Raw genomic sequence first — 1,261 nt, 5'->3', positions numbered from 1 at the left:
TTTTCTCACATTTAACGGTTTTATCTTCATATTGTGCAGTTCTAACATCACATGTGACAGTTCTGTTGTCACATTTGGTGGTTCTCTTACTTTTTTTTTCTTCATATTTGACGGTTTCATTTTCAGATTGTGCAGTTCCAATATCACATGTGACAATTCTTTTGTCACATTGGGTGGTTCCTTTATTGTTTTCTCATACATGACGGTTCCATCATTACATTTTGCAGTTCTAAACATCACATATGACGATTCTTTTCTCATATTTGATGGTTCCCTTTCTTTTTTTCATATTTGATGGTTCCATCCTCATATTGTGTATTTCCAACATTACACATGACAGTTTGGTAGTTCCCTTACTTTTTTTTCTCACATTTGACGGTTCGATCCTCACATTGTTTAGTTCCAATATCACATTTAACAGTTCTTTTCTCACATTTGGTGGTTCACTTACTTTTTTCTCACATTCAACGGTTCCATCCTCATATTGTGCAGTTCCAACATCACATGTAACAGTTCTTTTCTCACATTTGGTGGTTCTCTTACTTTTTTCTTACTTTTACTTTTTTAACACTTTGCATAATGAAAGTACCATTGAGAACTCCAGGAAATGAAGAAAGGTATCAACTTTTTTAGGTACAATGATATTAATCATGTCAACCAGGTTTAAGACAAAAATTTCATGTATCAAGCATTTTCATGTTAATAAATAATAAAAAATGAAAAGTAACAACAACAAATGAAGACAAAATTTGATGTATCTTATTTATACCTTTAAACTTGTGAACCAGATCAATACCGTCAACAACCCGAATTCATGAATCTGCAGATGTGATGAGAACTTTTGATGAACTACCTGGAGCAAACTGTTTAGATAAACTGATCAGCAACTGAAAAGTATCAACCAAACTTGTCTCTCAAAGTAGGCATACAAACCATCTTTACAAGTGAAAATCAGCTGAACAAGGAGAGAGTAAAATAGAAAGAAATCGGCAAGTTAATTGTATTTGAATTTATAATAATCTCATAAAAAGTACAAGATGGTAGAGCCACCAGATTACCTGGAAACCAGAGATTTTCTTGTGATGAGATTTCTTCTTCTTGTTCTGCAGATTGATTTGGCTTTTTTGTTGCAACTTATTCTCTGAAAGTATGAACAGATAAAGAAGTTATTAACAGTTAGTGCACAAAAAACTTGACTAAACCAACCATGCACACAAAGAGAGCTTTCTAAACCAGCACTAGATGTATTGTATAAACGGCA

The 1,261-nt window shown here is 33.0% G+C and overlaps 1 long non-coding RNA gene across 2 annotated transcripts; it reads right to left on the bottom strand.

The window, feature by feature from the left end:
- Positions 1 to 769: 769 nt before the first annotated feature.
- Positions 770 to 1,255, bottom strand: LOC136064251 (uncharacterized). 2 transcript variants are annotated; one of them, XR_010625914.1, is made up of 2 exons: positions 1,059 to 1,255; positions 770 to 955 (listed from the first exon to the last, which is right to left on the bottom strand). It is a non-coding gene; the product is annotated as an uncharacterized LOC136064251 (long non-coding RNA). The 2 variants fall into 2 exon arrangements; XR_010625913.1 differs by having other exon boundaries at positions 770 to 863.
- Between the last annotated feature and the right edge of the window lie 6 nt (positions 1,256 to 1,261).

This window comes from Quercus suber, unplaced genomic scaffold, assembly GCF_002906115.3.
Source record: "Quercus suber isolate HL8 unplaced genomic scaffold, Cork oak 2.0 scaffold_652, whole genome shotgun sequence".
Lineage (NCBI taxonomy): Eukaryota > Viridiplantae > Streptophyta > Magnoliopsida > Fagales > Fagaceae > Quercus > Quercus suber.
The sequence above is the reverse complement of the archived record's forward strand: the minus strand, read 5'-3'. Positions and strand labels throughout refer to the sequence as shown.